Source organism: Nannospalax galili, unplaced genomic scaffold (genome assembly GCF_000622305.1).
Source record: "Nannospalax galili isolate Female #2095 unplaced genomic scaffold, S.galili_v1.0 scaffold1497, whole genome shotgun sequence".
Classification (NCBI taxonomy): domain Eukaryota; kingdom Metazoa; phylum Chordata; class Mammalia; order Rodentia; family Spalacidae; genus Nannospalax; species Nannospalax galili.
The window spans coordinates 195,677-213,081 of record NW_008339004.1 but is presented as its reverse complement, the minus strand read 5'-3'; the positions used below and the strand labels follow the sequence as shown (position 1 = coordinate 213,081).

At 51.0% G+C, this 17,405-nt stretch overlaps 1 protein-coding gene across 1 annotated transcript in view; it reads left to right on the top strand.

The window, feature by feature from the left end:
• Positions 1-2,853: 2,853 nt before the first annotated feature.
• Gnaz (G protein subunit alpha z) overlaps positions 2,854-17,405 on the top strand; it is a 53,253-nt gene continuing 38,701 nt past the window's right edge. The window contains exon 1 of the mRNA XM_008833755.3: positions 2,854-3,086. The gene's annotated coding sequence lies outside the window, so the exon portion shown is untranslated. The remainder of the gene's footprint in view (positions 3,087-17,405) is intronic.

Genomic DNA, 17,405 nt, shown 5'->3' with positions numbered 1-17,405 from the left:
TGCCCTCCCCCTTTCAGCTACCCCCCATCCCTGTAACATGCCAACCCTTCCACCAGCAGCTCCCTTCACTGCAGTCCCTGCCCTCTTCCCTTCCTCCTCTTTCCCTGTACCTTGATAACTACCCTAACCCTGTCACATGGCACATCCTGTGTCCCTGTGTTTCTCATCAGGACACTCTTCCTGTAGTACTGGAACTCTCTACTTGCTGCCCCCCCTTTCAGCTACCCCCCATCCCTGTAAGGTGCCAACCCTTCACTGCAGTCCCTGCCCTCTTCCCTTCCTCCTCTCTCCCTGTACCTTGATAACTACCCTAACCCTGTCACATGGCACATTCTGTGTCCCTGTGATCCCATAGCTGCAGCAGACTCTATACTAAACTAGACCTTGTGGACTGACCTCAGCTTTTTCTTATTTTCTCTAGAATGACTACCTAATATTTTCATTCTTTGATTAGGCGCAGCAACAAAGCTCACATGGTCTGTGAGTTCAGGCCTACTGCAAATAATTAAAACAGAAACCTGCCATCTACGTTCTCAAATGCAAAAGGCTAATCTCAAATTTTTCTACTATTTCTTAAGCCAACATCCTCAATCTTACTCAAAGGCCATCAGCTAGATGTGACTATTCCTAGTATCCTTGCATGCTTGACACCTGTTTGGTACAGCAAGCTGGCCTTTCCTAGGTTCTGCACTAGGCCTCATGCTCCTTCATAACCCACCTTGGAATTCACTTCTCTACAACCTCACTTCTTGGTCATCCTGTCCCTCCTGTAGCTTTAGCCCAAGCATCACTTCTTTCAAAAAAGCTGGCCCTGCAACGGTTAAGAACACTGGGGGCTTCTTACAGAGACCTGGGTTTGGTTCCCAGCACCCTTGTGGCAGCTAACAACCATCCATAATTCCAGATCCAGGGGATCCAACACCCTCTTTTGGCCTCTGCAGGCACTGCACAGCATGGGTGCACTTACATACATGCAGGCAAAACATATATACATAAAATAAAGACAAACCAAAAAAATAAAAAATTTAAAAATAAATAAGCTGGCCCAGTGCTCAGCACTCCCCCACTATATGCCTGAAAAGTTCCAGTGGGTCCCCAATAGCCCCACATAACTACAAGGCTGGATGATCATCCTGCTTTCTACCCGTGCTCTACGGCTACAAGAGTCTACCAAAAAGGAGCAGGTCTGTATCCTAGAACTACGCCTAGAGCTATGCACCACACAGAGATCACCAGTAAAAGACTAGGTGAGGCCATTCCCTCTCACTTTGAGGTGGTCCCCAGAGTTGGGTCAAGGACGGAGCAGACAGCCCCTGTGGACCCACCAGGGCTAGCCTCTGATCTCATACCTGAAATGCAAAAGCTAAACTCTGACCCATGAATCTCCAGTGGAAGCTGCCTCTGCCTAGTACTGATCACTTACTAATGTGCATTTCCTACATACATTAACCCTCATAGTTACCCTCTCAGGAATGTTTAGTGTCTTCTTAGACAAATTAGGAAAATGACACCCAGCCAGGTTTCAGTGGTCTCTGTTCACTCCTCCTGGATAGACAACCCGACCTCATAGTCTGTTAACACAGCAGACATACTCTTCAACCATTGGCAAAATTCGTTTTGTCCTCACTGGTCACATCTAGGCAGCACTATAGCAAGTCTAGGTTGGCCTCAGCAATGCCCATAACCAGTACCTGCCCTGTCCCTAAAAGTTTAGGCAGCACCTTCACATGTGGGCTCTCCCCTGGGGTACATAGTACACAAGTCCCCTTTTCACAGCAGAGGAAACATTCCCAGGGAGATGGTAGGATAGTATTCCACCTCCAAAACACCCAGCTGGCAAACATCAACACATGCCCCTGCCTTCCTGTCTTAAACCTTTGCAGGGGCTGCTGTCTCACTGACACTTGTCAATGGCCAGTTCCAATGCTTCAGCTGAAAGGGGTGATCCAAGCAGTCTGACTGCAAAGGTGGAAAGTGACAAGGAAAGTGTTCGAGTAACCCCACGTTTATTCAGGGATGTGCCAAGACACATGCGCTTGTCGTTAAAAGGATGGAAAAGACAAAACAGCACTAGTGTCATGAGCCTCTAGCCTGAGTGTTTCTTGCACTGAAGTGAGGAGCTCCGGGCGAAGACCCACAGACCGGCTCCCCGCCCATGTTGAAAACAGAATCTCACAGCCTGCTCTCAGGTGCATTTTGCTGAGAGTCTGATGTTCAAGGGGCTCTCCAAAGGGTGGCGGGGCTTCACTGATGACTTGCTTCCGTTTCTCTCCAGCTGGGGGCCTCCCTTACATGCTGCAAAGACATAGAAGAACGAATAACCCTCCCATGCTGCGCAAACCTCACCTGCATAAACCATTTGGGTTTTCACATGTCCTAAAGGATTGTTGAAACAATCCAAAGAATCAGGCACTACTTCGCAAACAGTCAAGGTGGGAGAGGTTAGTAGGTTGTCAAGGTGGCAAAACTCAAGCAGGCTTGGGCTGAGTTCGGCCCCCATATGAAAAGAAGCAAGGGCGGGACAGCCATGTTTGAAGGGGCCAGGATCACCACCGCCCTCAAGGTGGGTTTTCCAAGCTTCTAGAAGTGGCTTCGGCAAGCCTCAGCGCAGTGCAGTTAACGTTAGGGTCGCAGGAGCAAGCAGCGCGTGCGGGACTGCGGCGCGCGCAGAGTCGCGGCCGCGCCCCTGTCTGTCTCCATTGGACGGCTCCCGCGTCTGTCGGCCACCGGTGCCCAATGGGTAACGAGCAGGCGCTCAGGGCCGGGCGGCGGCGTGTGGTGCCGGGCAGGCGAAAGGCAGTCCCTGCCCACGGTTGGCCTGGCAACGGGCTGCGCTCGCGACTCCGCCCCCTGCCGGCGGCGCCGCTGTGCGGGGCGGGTGGACCCGCTTGCGGGCGGCGCGGGAGGGCGGCGGAGGGAGTCAGGCAGCCCGAGCGTGTGTGCCGCCCGCGGACCGGTCACGTACCCGCGCGGGCGCCGGCGCCCGCGTCGTGCGAACGAGGGTGCAGCGGCCCCAAGCTTGCTGCCCCGTCCCGCCCCGCCCCGCCGGGTGCAGCTCAACAGACGCACGAAGCCGCGCCCGAGAGGTGAGTGAGTGAGCGCACCCACGGCCGGGGCGCGCGCGGCTGAATCCGGGATTGGGGGCGCGGCTGGGGCTCACCCCACCCCCACCCGGAGCCCGGGCCGGGCCTTTGTGCTGGGGATGCGGGGTCCGTCGGGCTGGGGAGGCAGAGGCGGGGATGCCGGGCCGGGTAGTGGTGCGGCGAGGGTGGGGTTGTCTGCGAGGTGGGCAGGGGGCAGCCGAGGCCCAGACAGGTGCGGGGGGGTGGGGGCGCAGCGGCCCAGTAACCCAACGGAGAGGCGGCTGCTGGCCCCGGAGATGGGGCAGGAGGCACCCAGGATGATGCGGGACCGCCGAGCCCGTCAGCAGCTGAGGAGCCCGGGCGGACGACCTGCGGGAGTCACGCCAGGCGGGGTCTCCCTCCAGGGGTCCAGGGGTGCAGGCAGCCGCAGGTGGCAGGAGCGCCGGCGCTTGGCCTTGGTAGACAGCGGAGAGAGGGCCCCGAGGCCCGAGTAGGACGACAGCTCGCAGTTTTCGGTCATCGCTCTAGCGGAGAGCAGGTTCCTTGGAGGCATTTAGAGCCAAAGATGAGTATCGACCTGATGCGATTGTAATGTGTTCCAGGCTCAATATTTTTTCCCATAAAAGGCGGTGGGGTGCTTGGGGGAGGGGTGTGAGGGCCTCTGTTCTGGGGCTCGGTATCCTGCTGTGGATCTACCGGGGCCCTGCCTTTAGGGAGGTGCAGAGCCTGTCTGGGTGAGGATGGCAAGAATCTGCCTAGGCCGAGAATTGGGGATCCTGTTTCAGAGAGGAGGATGGGAAGGCGGTGCCAAGTGAGACCAGGGTTCCCTGGAGTCTGTCTCAGGGTGGAGGGACCGGCCTGGTTACTGAGGTCTGCCTGGCTAGGGGGAGGGGGCCTGAGCCCTGACTGACTTCTTTCTCCCCAAGTGGTTTCCCTGCCCTAGGGATCATCCAGTCCTGCAACCTGGTCCCTGTCTAGAGGAAGCTGCTTGGCCAAATTCAATTAAGCAAACATTTACTGAGTGCTGGCTCCCCCGGGGTCTGGTACTGAGGTGGAAGGGTGAGAGTGGACTGGGCCTGCCCTCCCAGGTCTGATTCACCTTCCCACAGGGGAAATATGGCTGTGCTCTGATAACCCCGGCCCTCGGTGTGGTGCAGGGGGCTTGGGAGGGGCCTGGGAGAGATACTCTAGGCTTGGGTCAGACCTGCCTATGGGCAATGTGACATCTGAACTGGAGCTTGAAGGACACCAGCATAGTTGGAGTGAGCAATGTGGGCAGAAGGGAGAAAATGAATGGAAACTCTGGTCAGGCAACTGGGTGGGGTGGAAGCACCTGGCACACTTGGGAAGGAGTCAGAGGTATGGGGGGAAGGCGGGTGAGGGGCGGGAAAAGCACATGAAGGGAAGTGGACAGGGGCACTGTGTCAGACACCATTGCTTGTTAGCTCCGGCTGTCTGAGTAGAGACCACAGCCTTCTTTTCTATAAATGGGAGCAGTTCTGTGAACCCCTCTCCCAAGCTGAGTGGTCTTGGGGAAAGAATTTTAAAGCCCCAGAAAAGGCTCCTGATAGCCTGGGTCTGCCTTTACAAGCACCTTGTCCTCAGGTAGGGCCAGAGAGCCCTGTTTAACCAACCTACCCAGCCCCCTCAGCCAAGATGAAGTTGCCTGCTTTGAAGGGGACAGTGCTTAGCTGGTGACTCGGGAGCTATGGACACTTGAAACCAATGCATCTGATAGCCTAAGAGTGTCCATTGAGGGACCCATGAGGCTCTGGGGGGCTGGCCCGTACTTGGATGAAGTGGTACCCCTTCAGTGTGCCTCCTCTAGGCATGAAGAGATGCTGGCATTTGGTGTAAAACTCTTCCTGTGTGCTCCTCGGAAGGCCGATGTCACCTTCTGCCCTAGATCTGCTCTCTTGCTCCCAGAGATGATTTTTTGCTTTCTCTCAGAAAAGACTGGGTTTATAGTCATATTGGTAGTATGCCCCCTACCGCAGACAGAGACAGACAGAGAGAGACAGACACGCGCACACACGCGCACGTGCACAGCATTGACCTGAGGCTCAGGTTGTTGCAGTAACAAAACCTACTTGCCCTAATGGGGTATGTGATCTGTACCTCCTGCCTGGCCCATTCCAGGGTCCTGCCATGGGACTCAGAGTTTGGGATGAGGAGAATGGATTCCTTCCTCTGTCTGGAGCCTCTTAGTCTCCAGGGTGGAAAAAAAGTGTTTCAGTCTCCATCACAGGAGATTCTGGGGTGAGTCCAGCAATATCTGGGTAACTAGATAACAGATTTTATTGCCAGGAGGCCCTACATAGAAGCTACTAGGAGAAAGAAGGTCTTCTTGCAGCTAGCCCGAGGATGTATCTTCAACCCAACCTGGCCACTCAATTGTCTGTTGTGTGAGCGTGACTGACAGTATATGTGCTTCCTGTCCTGGAGACAGGGACTTTGCCGTCCCACAAAAGCCTCCAAAGACCTAAAACATTATTAGGTGGCTGCAGAGATGTGCTAAGTGCTGCTGACCATGGCTAGCTCACAGGAACTCTGGAGCACGCAGATAGCCCACTGCTCTCCTAAAGCCCCCAGGAAGGAAACCTGAGGTAACCAAGCCTAGGGCAGCCTGTGAGCCCTGTTCTTGACTTAAAGGAACTTGAAGAGAAGTGGACAGAGGTACTGGGACAGACACCAAAGGTTAGCTACAGGCAAGAGCAGCCAATAGAGGCCACACTGTTCTCTATGCAGCCTGGGAAAGTCCCAGAGCACCCAAACTCTCATGCCCTGAAGCAGTTAGGCAAGAAATCCATTGTAGGCATCAGAAGTCATGGGGTCAGGCTCTGGTACTGTTGCCCACAAGTCCAGCCCCAACTTCTCTGAGCCTTCTTGTCCTCATCTGTAAACAGCTAGGATTGCTGCCCTTGGTCTCCACATCAGTCTGTAATCTCAGGAGCCATGAGTGGACATGAATCCTTGTTTATCTCCTCTTGAATGTGTTCACATTGGAGGAGAGGTGCTTCATAAAACTAAAATGATGATCCTGGAGACCTACCCTTGTACTGGCACAAGTGTACAGCAGTGACATTGGCTACTCCTAGTGCTCACATGTGACAGTAGAGGCCTCCAGTAGCATGTGTAACTGTGTAGGTGTAAAACACTAAAGCAGGTGAATCCCCTCTGGCATGCTGAGCAATGTAGAAGCCTCAGGCAAGTTCTGTGGTGACCAAGAGCACCAGGAGAGGGACAGGATATGCAGAGGCTTTGAACATAGAGCAGCTGCTGAGAGCCCCACTAGAAGGCCAGGTGCTGAGCCAGGTGTGGTGGCACAGGCACATGATACCAGCACTGGGGATGTGGAGGCAGGAGAATAGCAGGCTGATGCTAGCCTGGTCTATGTAGCGAGTTCAGGCCTGCTGAGGCTATAGGGAGACGCTGTCCAAAAAAAAAAAAAAAAAAATCTTTGTCTCAAAAATCTAAAGGGGAGGTGCTGGGGGGAAGATAGTTCAGTCAGTCAGTAAAGTACTTGCCACTCAAGCTTAAGAACTTGAATTCCATCCCGAGTCCACATAAAAAGCCAGGTGTATTAGAGCATACTTATAATCCCAGTGCTGGGGTAGAGGGGCAGAAATAGGCTGATCCCTGGGGCTTGCTGACCAGCTAGCCTAGCCTAATCCAATGAGAGACCCTGCCTCAAAAATCAAGGTGGACACTCCTGAAAAGATACAACATGCAGGGTTCTCCTCTGGCCTCCACACACACACACATGCACACACACACACCCACACACAAATGTGCACATACATGCATATAAGCAGGCACACACATATACACGCAAGGAAAAGGCAGTCACTGAAACCCAAGGCAAGGATATGGGTAGAGTCTAGGGCCAGATCAGGCAAGGCTCACACACTCTAGTGGGACCTAAGCAGGTTTAGAACAGAGGAGGAACTGGAACTAATTCAGGCTTTTAAGAGAGCTTTCATGGGCTGGGTGGATAGCTGCATGTGAAAGCAACTGCCAAGCATGAGTGAGCCCTTGGTTCCATCTCTAGTACCAAAAAAGAATGCTATTATTTCAAATAAATAAAGTAACAGTGGATTGTGGTAGGACACGGCCTTGAGGCTACTTGAGGCCTTGTAATAGTTCAGGTGTGGGGTAGTAGAGGAGGTAGGAGGGTGTGAGTCAGATGGAAGGTTTATTTTCAAGAGTGTCAGCTGTTGGGGGTTCATCTGAGGCACTAGACAAATAGAGCTGGCTCTGGCCGACGAACGTATGGAAAGACTCCTATGTGAGAGGAAGGGACTCGGGAGTTGGATCTGAGACTCTGCTAGGCATTGATCATGTTGTGGTCAGAGCAAGGCCAGAGGCAATCTGGAGACCTTGGCAGCAAAGTATGTGGGAAGCTGGGAACCAAAGAGGTCACTAAGGTTCCAAGGTAGATGAGAGCTGAGAAAGTTTCAGAACCTAAAAGCCAGTGAGGTGAGAGTACCATTATAACAGTCCTTTAGGAATGGAAAAGAAGGCATCCTTGGAGGCTGGAGAGATGGAGCACTGGCTGCACTTATAGAGGACCCAGGTTGGGGTCCCAGCATCCACAAGGCAGCTAATAACTGTCCATAACTGTGGTTCCAGGGGATCCCATGCCCTCTTCTAGCCTCCTTGGGCATTGCACAGCATGGATACACTTATATACATGCAGGCAAAACATACACGTAAAATAAAAATAAATAATTTTAATTTAAAAAATAGAAGGCCCAGCACCGTAAGAAGATGGGTCCCCTGCATTAAACATTTCAGTGGATAAGGGCTGCCTGGGGTTGGAGCAACATGGGAAGCACTGACTGTACAATTAATTGGGCTTTTGGTAAGAAATTAGTAAGCTTTTCAAAATGGCCACAGCAGAGCATTAGGCCTGGCATAAGGCACTTGTGTCACTACCTATATGTATGCCTATGAAGTCAGCCTGGTTATGGGGACCATAGGGACAGTGCTAGGGCTGTGGTGGTGGGCAGAGAAAGAGGCCTAAGAGGCTGGACTATGGCATGCCTGCTGCCCTCCCCACTTTTCCTGCTTTCCCTAAGTGACTGTGTGGGGTTAATCAGACCTATCCTGTCAGCCTCTCTTTCATTTCCTGGCCAGAGAGCCCAAAACCACACAATAAGTGAAGATTTTTCCCCTGAGTTGTCATTTGTACCCCCTCTATCCAAAGGCCCCCAGTAGCCAATAGCCCCTCAGGCAGCAGGTAGTAGGAGGCCCAGCCACAGACACTGGGCAAATGTGGCTGGCAGCTTCACACACTTCCATGAGGGTGCCTCTTTTCCACAGAAGCCTGCTGCATCACAGTTTTGAGTTATTCACGTCTAAATTAAGGTATACCTCGCTTTTAGAGATGTCCCTGGAGAATCCATCAAAAAATGCTAAGAAGCCAGACTGTTAAAAGCCACAGTATGGGGAGGGGCCTTCCAGTGTCAAACCCAATATTCTTTCCAGCAGCCTCCAACCAAAAGCATACCGTCCCCAGAGCTGAGCCAGACCTCTTGTGGCCATGGCTGTGTTAGTGGGCTGGGTCAGAGCAAGCCTTTAAGAGGGAGACCCCACCTCCTGGGATAAAGAACTGCCAAGACAGTCTTCTTAAGTGAGCATGGCCTGAGTTCTTACCACTCCCACAAAGAACATGCACCTGTGAGTCATGAAGATCAAGGTCCTTCACTGTATTGGGACAGGGGATTGTAGACAAATGTCCACATTTCCCAAGAGCCCAGACAGAGGCACTTCCAAGGAAGATACACCAAATTTGCCCTGGGTTTTACAGCCAAGTGTCTTCCAGAGGGTGGGACAATAGGAAATATTCCTTATCCCCTGACAACCCGTACAGCATAGTGGAGCCTGATTTTACTTTGGTCTTCGTTGAGACTGAGACCTAAAGAGAGTGGTGGTCTTTCCCCAGTGCCTCAGTGGACACTGCATCTGACAAGCAAGCCACAGGGGTTCTCAGTAGTGTGGGGGTAGCCCAGCTTTCTCCTCTACAGACTCATTCTATCACCCCAGTTGGTCACAGAAGCATGGTGGAGGCAACCTGGCTGGACTCGTTGAGCTAGAGTCAGGGTGGACCTGGTGCCAGCTCCCAGGCCCTGGTCTCTGCTCCAAGGAGGCTGGTGGGCTGCAGCAAGCAATGGACCTTTTCCATCCAGCTCTCCTTTCTGGCTCCCTGGCCAGTTGGAAGAGGGCGGCAGCTCAAGAGTTGGGCTTAGCTCCTGTAGCCCTGTACCCTGGACCTGACACTTCACCCATTTTGGGCCTCACTTTTCTTTTCTCTAAAGTGAAGACAGATGTACATGGACTATAAGGTCCCTTGTGTGCTAACACTAGGGCCTCTCCTCTGCTGAGAACTGAGGACAAGCTGCCAGGTTGGGCACTCAGTAGAGATGACATGAGCTTGCCTCCTCACCTACCATCTTTCCACTTCCTTAGATTCTGCCTAAAATTAATTACTGTCCTCTCGCTGCGTGATTGTTTGTCTCCCTGCACCAGTATTGCAGGCCAGTTTCTCCACAGGGCAGGCTGGGCCTCACAGTTGCTGTTCCTTTCACTAAGGCTCTCAACAGAGTCCAGATACGGAGAATTCCCACATCTCTGACACATGTTTACTGGAGGCTCACCAGGACCTCACTGTAACAAGCATTTGTGTCCCCCCACATGCTTCTGTGCCCCTTCCCATTTTTTTACCTCCCTGGCACTCACCACAGTCTGACCTCATTTCATTTACTTAATTATATTTGTTTGTTCTCTTAGGCCTGCATGAAAAATCTGTGAGGCAAGGACTTTTTCATGTTCACCTGTAAGAACATGACTGCCAGGAAGTCTCTGGGCTGAATCGAGGGTACAGTTTTCATTTCTTATTCCAAATTCAGAGTGGCTTCCCCAAGTACACTGTGGTGGAGAGGATTCTAAGGTTGTATTGTGGCTCAGAGGGGAAACTGTCAGAGTTGATTAGTGATGTCTATAAGAGATCCATTTGGCATGGTTGAGATATGCTTGCCAGCAAGTAACCGGTCTACTCTGGATTAGTGATGTCTATAAAGAGGTCCACTTGACAGGGTTGAAGTATGATTGCCAGCAACTAACCAGTCTACTCTTGATTAGTGATGCCTGTAAGAGGTCCACTTAGCAGGGATGAGGTATGCTTACCAGCAAGTAACCAGTCTACTCTTGATTAGTGATGTCTATAAGAGGTCCACTTAGCAGGGTTGAGATATGCTTGCCAGCAAGTAACCAGTCTCCTACTCATCCCTATCTCTCCACTCTTGAGAACATGGCCTTGACCCCACTCAGGTGAAGACTCATCACTGCTCAGCACTCCTCTGACTGGCATCTGGAGACTCAGGAGTGTCTTGAGCACTGTTTGTTGACTGTCTCTTCTTTCAGCTGATGTCTTGCCTACTCCCTGTCCCAGAACAGCCTCTCTCTGTACACTGAATAAATGAATGAGCTATTGAAGGTGTACGGCCAAAGCTCCTCCTGGACATAAATCTCATGTTGAGCTCTGTTCCAACATGGAACTCCCAAGAAACCTTTCTATCCATGTGAACCAGATAACCATGGGAGAAAGGATTAAACTGTGTGTCTTTAGCCCTGGGTACTGCACAAGTAGGGAAGGTATGTGAGTCCTAGACTCTGTCCTGCGAGGGGCCCAGTGCTCCTGCCTGACCATGATCGTGGAGTGGTCCACCCAAGGCGAGAATGAGAAAGCCCTCCAAGCTGCTGAGAAGGAACCTCCAAAGATTCTCCTAGAGATAGGTTGGAAAGCTAGATGTGTAACCCTTGGTCCTGACTCCAGCAAACTCTGCACCCCCATGAAAGGCATCGGACCTGAGATGGTGGTGTGAGCCCTCCTGCCCTGCCCTCATGCTGGGGTTGGGTGGGCAGGGGCAGATAGAGAGGAGGCCCTGGGCCAGTGAAGCTTCCACACGAGGTTGGGGGTTTATGCTGACTGAGGACCTGCCTTGCATCTTCTTCTCCGCCTGCCCCACTATTCATGGCATATCTTCTCTGGCCTTAGGTACCCCAGCCATGTGTTGCCTCAGGCTGTTCCACCTCCCAGCCCCCCATTTGCTTCCCATGACCCTGTGGACTGGCTACCAGGAACCTCACATCCATTCCTGCCAGGAAGTATGCATGCTGATGGCCTGTCCCTAAACCAGTCATTCCCTGCAATGTGTTCCCCTCACCCACTCTGTTACCTCTGATAGGCAGCACAAACATATTTCTTGATAAATGCTGGGAAGAAAAATAATTAGAGTGTTGCCTCTATTATCCAATTTCTGATTAATCAAACTCTCTTTGTCTTTGGCCAAAATCTATTCATTTCCCTTAAACACTGGGCTGATGCCAGGCATCGATTTCCTCTGTGATAACACCATGCATGCATACATGCACATTACCAGCCCTGCCCTGCCCTGTGGCTGGGACTGCAAAGAGGCATTAATGGGGCCACCCTTGTCCCCCTAATTCCACCTGCCTCCTACAAGGAGCCTCCTGAATATGTCGTCACCCTCATCCCTGCCCCAGCTCTTAGGGTTCCTTGGCTAACCCCATATGTGCATACTTGGTGTCAGGCTATGGTGTGTACTGGGGCAGGACAGGCTGCAGCCCCTGGGCCTTAGCTTCTATGGTCAGAGTTGGAAGAGGAAGAACAAGCCTGTTACAGGGACTGAGGGACAGATGGAGTGGATATAGGGCAGGGCACGTTTTCTACGAGCAGTAGAAATCAGCTCCAAAGACGTACAAGATAGGAAACATCCCAGCTCCTGGGCCAGGATAGCTCATCAGTAGGGCAACATGAAAGTCACCCGTCCAGCATGGCCGTCCAGGGGAAGGCTAAGTGCCTTTCTGGGCGATTGTCTAGATGTCCCTAATTCTCCCATCCCTCACTCAGTCACTTCAAGGGGTTGGGGCTGATTTTTTAGTACCTACTTGATACAAGGTCCTTGTAGGTATGTGGCATAGTTCAGTGAGCAAATAGACCAACCTCCGAGTTGCAGTGCTTACAATTGTTGATTGTGATGGGTAAGGAAATAGTACCTAGCCTAAGTGAATTATGCAGTGACATGTTATTATAGAAAGAAACAGTGCTGTTGGGTAAGACAGTGTTGATAATGGTGTGGCTTTTTGGGTTAGGGTAGTTGTTTTGGGGTATGAATAAGCTTGGCAAGGAGGAGACTTTGAGTCATTGGATGAGGGCTGGCTCTGGACAAAGTTTTCTGACTTGTAGACAGAAGGGACCTCTAATACAAATACCCTGAGATGAGAGGAAGCTGTGTGTACAAATGCCCTGAGTTGAAAGGGAGCTATGTGTGCAAATGCCCTGAGTTGAAAGGGAGCTGTGTGTGCAAATGCCCTGAGTTGAAAGGGAGCTATGTGTGCAAATGCCCTGAGTTGAAAGGGAGCTGTGTGTGCAAATGCCCTGAGTTGAGAGGGAGCTGAGTGTGCAAATGCCCTGAGTTGAGAGAGAGATTAGCACTGAGATCAGCAAGGAGTCAGTACAGTAGAAATGGGGAAGTGGGGTATGGAAGGGGAGATAATTGGAGATTGGGCCATAGCAGAGCCCTGGGGCCCTGGCAAGACTTATGACCCTGGCTCTGAACTGAAATGGCAAGGGACAGAAGGGTTCAAGCATGAAAGGGGGGGAGGGGGGAGGGGGCAGGAAAAGACTCACCACATTGTTTTTATAAGGCACCCTTCCTTCGCTGCTGGCAGAGCACCAAATACAAGGGACTGGGGATTGCAAGGGTACCTGTGAGGTCACCACAGTCCCAAAGACATACTGGGCAGATTAAGCTCAATGATCGGGTAACAGATTTAAAAGGAAAACTAAGGGTTTTCTCTGAGGCCAGGCAGGCCCAGCCCTGACCTGAGGTGCCCTATTAGAAAGGGAGTAAAGGGAATATATGCTGGGCATGTTGTGCATGCCACAGTGCTCCTAGAACCCCCTCTTCCTGTTGGGTGCACTGTCATTCACTGTAGTCCAACAGTGATGGATATCTGCATTAGACCCTCAAAACCTTCTTTCCTGGAAATGCCTATGCAGTTCTGTCTCCCCGCCTCAAAGTGGGACAGCAATGAGACTTCCTTCTGGGCTCCCCTTGTGCTCAATCCAGTGCTAGTCTATGACTGGAACTTCACTGTACTGTCTTCTTCCCTGATCCCGTCCTGCATCCCTCATTCCCCTATATTGGTCCTTCCATTGGTCATAGCATAAGAATGTTCCACTCATCCTCTCCCTCCTAAGGACCTCATCAAGATCAGTTCAAGGGCAACTACGGGTTTAGACACTCCTAGGTGTGACCCGTCACTGGCAGAAGAGCCTCTGTAAGGGTCCCAGGCTGCTAGCCCCAGGAGGACCTCAGCACTTGACAAAATACACATTCCTGGGCCCTTCCTCAGATCTAGTGAGGAACCCCAGGGTCTGCACCAGCCAGTGACTTATGTGAGCTGAGCTTGAACATGTAAGTTTAAGAGGATCCAGAAGAAGGCTGTGGGACAGAGCAAGGAAGAAAAAGGGAACAAATAGGAAGGAGGTATGGTTCGCCTTCCAAGTAGCAAAAACAAAGGAGCCAGGCCATAAGCACTCATCTGGAGACATTTGGGTGGCAGGGTGAAATTATGGCTGGCTCACTGAGAGACAGGGATAGGAAAGCAAAGATCTAGTATGGTGAAATCAGATTATCTGTCCAATCCAGAGGCCTGATTAAGCCAGCAATTAACCTTCCCCAGGCCAAAGCTCCCCCAGGCAGCAGCCCCCTTGACTTGGCTTGCATTAAAAGCCCTACCTTGTGCCTGGCATGGTGGTATATATCTTTAATCCCTGCACTCAGGAGGCAGAGTCACACAGAACTCTGTGAGTTCAAGGCCAGCCTACATAGGGGCCTCCAGGCCAACCAGGGCTACATAGTTGAGACCCTATCTCAAAACAAAACAAAACAAAACACCCTACCTCCCTCTTGACTGTCATTTTCTCCTTCTCCTCTGTAAATAGGATCTTTTCTTATCTTTTTTTAATATTTTATTTGTTATTTTTATTTTATGTGTATGAGTGTTATGCCTGCATGTAAGCACATGCACCTGTGTTGTGCAGTGCCCGCAGAGGACAGCAGAGGCCGTTAGATTCCCCTGGAACTGGAGTTGTTAGCTGCCATGTGGGTTCTGGGATTCTAATCCAGGTCTTCTGCAAGAACAGTCAGTGTTCTTAACTGCTGAGCCATCTCTCCAGCCCCTCTTACCTTTTTTTAAAGTTGGTTTTGGGTTTTTGAGATGAGGTCTCATTACATAGCCCCAGCTGGCCTGGAACTATGTAGACCAGTCTGGCCTTGCACAGAGCTCCACCTGCCTCTGCCTCCAGAGTGCTGAGATTATAAGTGTATGCCACCACCCCCAGCAATCTTTTTTTTAATTTGTTTATTTAGTCTTGGTCCAATTTCCTCCTGAGTCAGTGCTCCAGTGAAGCCATCACCTCTTGTCTTGTCTGCCTGGGTGGCTGTGGGCCAGATGGGAGGTACAGACTACACGTGCGGCTGCCCCAAGCCAGGACAGCACAGGAGCATAGAAAGGGGCCCTCAGATGATCTCGTGTCACCTTCCTTTAGCAAAGGGGCACTAATAGGCTGTAACCTGCCTAGCTATAGCAGAGTCATTGGTTGGGTTAGGGACTGCCTAGGTGGGTAGGAGGGCACTGTGTACACTAACACTTGCTTCTCCTAATATCCACTTAGACTCTAGCTTCAAAATAAGTAGAAAGGGATCTTGGAAGAGGCAGAGAAGGGAAGCCTGCTACCAGTTTGCAAGTCAAGCAGGTTATAGGGACAACTAAGCTAACCCAGTACCCAGGGCCCTAGTGACTGGTATAGTTGCAAGGAACCCACAGACACAGTCATATTTCCTAAGCCAAATCAGTAATATCTTACATATGCACATGCTATCATTTTTCAAACACTTACAGGGGGGGTTGTGATAAATTAAATGCAAAGTCATTTGCAAGCCTTCCAGAAAGCTTTTGAGCAGAAACCCTTTTTCCCTCTGTCATCTCCCTAAGTGAATGGGAGTTCTTCATTCTCCCTGTAAAGCCTGCTGCCCTGTGTCCATGGCAGTACCCAGGACGATAGGCCACCCTTGCACCCCTGAACACTTGTGCTTCCGCTCCGTGAGTCAGCTGTGTTTGTCCCAAGCTTGTTTATACAGTTGTCCTTATTGTAATTATGTCCTTCAATATATAAACAAATGACTGATGAATATCAAGGGGGCTTCTGTAGAAATTAAGTGGCTGCTTTGCAAATCCTCAAAAGCTGGGTGCAGTTTGGTTTGGTGTGGGTAAGACAGTGTTTTAAGTTTGGAGATGGAGTAATAACAATGTAAGGTTTGAATAGCAGTTACTTTCTCACCTCACTGGTGTTGAAGAAAGTAAACTGGGTGTCACACAAGGTGTGCTGCTGTGGTTAAGGACACTGCTGGTGACTCCAGAACATAGACCTGCGCTCCAGGAAAAAAAAAATCTTCGCCTCTCTATTCTATCACATGGGAATGTACACGTATCTGTATTATGTGAAAATGACATGCTGACAGTGCTTGGCCATCATTTCTTAGCACTCTGCAATAACTCTCTTTTCAGTAAAGCATCAAGGCAGCAGCCCCACCTTCTAAATATCAGTGTTAGGTCATTAATGAGTATTAGAAATACATCTATAATAACATTTATTGCATTTAAAGTTGAGTTTTTGGTTGTGATTGTTTGTTTGCATAGAGGTGTCATGCTACTTGGAAAGATGTAAACCATAGTCTACAGTAGACAAGATCACAGAGGCCAAGGGTGGGAGAGGCTGCTTGGTAATGTATCAGATCTCCCAGGACAACTAATGTGAAATCTCTTTCTCTAAGACAGGGGGTTGGGGGTGGCAAGGACAAAGGACTTAAAGTTACCAGGCTCCCTAGAAGGAGAGTCCAGGGGTAACCTGAAGGAAAGAGATGTTTCTAGCATGAAAGGTAGGGCAAGGGTTAGGGACCAGTAAGAGAGGAGGCAAGGGCAAGGACCAGGAGGAAAGGACATGGGGTAGGGGAACCCAAAAGAGAGGTCATAGGCAAGGACCTCTCATAATGTAGGATGAGGGCCTGGGCACCAGAAAGAGAGGATATAGCGGGGAGCAGATAGAGGGACCCTGGCATCCCAACAGAACCAGGTCCCAGAATCCCCAGGTGTGACAACCCCAGAAACTGCCCATGGGCTAGCAGAGACCTCAAGGCCTAAGGTCCATATGGACTGTGGTGTGTGACCCCTCCACCACAGGCTACTGAGAGAGGTCACATTAGGTAATGTACTCTAGAGGGAGTGCTGGGAAGCTTTGAGCTCTGTACACACATTTTTTGGTATTGGTCCATCTACCCATCCATCTGTTCTGCAAATCTTTCACAGAGCACCTGCTTCAAAGGAAGTAGAACTGGCAACGGGGGTGGCGAGGGCTGAGCAGGAGCCTGGACAAGCCCTCAGTGGAGACCTTGGGGAAAATAACATTTACAGTGTGATTAAGGTGGGCATTTTATGGGGGGCCGGGAGCCCCAAGCCCAGGGGAAAGCCAATTTGCCCTCTCTTCCTGGGACAACATCCAGTCCCACCATGAGCCAGCCTCATAGTGCATTTGGTTTAGAGTCATATGAGCCCAGGGAGAGAGTTCAGACTGAGTTCACCAAGCTTAGGGAGATGGAAGCTGTCCCTGAGCCTTTTCAAAGGGGGACTGAAAAATGTCAGGTGGGCAAGGGCACTATGGGCATGGATGAGGGTAGAAGACAGCCAGAGAAGCAGAAATTGGTTCTTTCTGGGGTTAACAAGAAGGAAGAGGTGGGGTGGGGTTTTACAGGCCCTCTTTCTACAAGAGCAGGTCCTGGGAAGGGTGGTGTGTTCCTGTCCCTTGTACAGTGTCACTGGCATCAAGGCATAGAGAGGTTTTTATCTCCTTGGGAAGATGTGGCTTTTTGGTCCCAAAATAGGTATCGTATCAAAAGCCTAAATTAGCTATCAGGCTTTTCCTGCAGACAGTTGCACTGGGTGGGTGAAGATGCACAGGGGGAGCCAGAGTGTAGTGTGCATGTCCATGGTTGTGTCCGGCACACTCACTGCCACCACTCAGTGCTGGGCCATGGCCTGGAGAGCCGTACAGCCCAGCCCTTCATCCCAACACTCAGTGGGGCTGAACAACCACTGTCCAAAAAGGACATTTCATCTTGGAAGTCAAGGAATGTGTGTTCATGTCTCCCAGATGAGTGTGGGTGCAATGTTAAC